The sequence below is a fragment of the Odocoileus virginianus genome, unplaced genomic scaffold, assembly GCF_023699985.2.
Source record: "Odocoileus virginianus isolate 20LAN1187 ecotype Illinois unplaced genomic scaffold, Ovbor_1.2 Unplaced_Scaffold_1, whole genome shotgun sequence".
Lineage (NCBI taxonomy): Eukaryota > Metazoa > Chordata > Mammalia > Artiodactyla > Cervidae > Odocoileus > Odocoileus virginianus.
The window spans coordinates 4,317,498-4,318,447 of NW_027224263.1; positions in this window are offsets into that span (position 1 = coordinate 4,317,498).

Below are 950 nucleotides of genomic sequence, written 5' to 3' on the forward strand. Positions count from 1 at the left end.
TAAAAAACTGGAAGTAGAACTGCCATATGAGCCAGCAATCCCACTCCTGGGCATACACACTGAGGAAACTAGATCCGAAAGAGACACGTGCACCCCAATGTTCATTGCAGCACTGTTTATAATTGCCAGGACATGGAAGCAACCTAGATGCCCATCAGCAGACGAATGGATAAGGAAGCTGTGGTACATATACACAATGGAATATTACTCAGCCATTAAAAAGAATTCACTTGAATCAGTTCTAATGAGATGGATGAAACTGGAGTCCATTATACAGAGTGAAGTAAGCCAGAAAGATAAAGACCAATACAGTATACTAACACATATATATGGAATTTAAAAAGATGGTAATGATAACCCTATATGCAAAACAGAAAAAGAGACACAGATGTACAGAACAGACTTTGGGACTCTGTGGGAGAAGGTGAGGGTGGGATGTTCTGAGAGAACAGCATTGAAACAAGTATACTATCAAGGGTGAAACAGATCACCAGCCCAGGTTGGATGCATGAGACAAGTGCTCAGGGCTGGTGCACTGGGAAGACCCAGAGGGATGGGATGTGGAGGGAGGTGGGAGGGGGGATCGGGATGGGGAACACATGTAAATCCATGTCTGATTCATGTCAATGTATGGCAAAAACCACTACAATATTGTAAAGTAATTAGCCTCCAACTAATAAAAATAAATGAAAAAAAAGAAATGTTGTAATTGTCCTAAATGTCAAAAAAATAAAAAAATATTTATTTACTATAATTGGAAATATTTTAAGTTGAAAATGCGTTTAACACACCTCACCTACTGAACATCATAACTTAGGCTAACCTACCTTAAACGCGCTCAGAACATTTACATGAGCCTGCTGCAGTCCATGAGGTCGCAGAGTCAGACATGACTGAGTGACTGAACTGAACTGAACTGACGGTTGAACAAAACCATTTAACACAAAGTC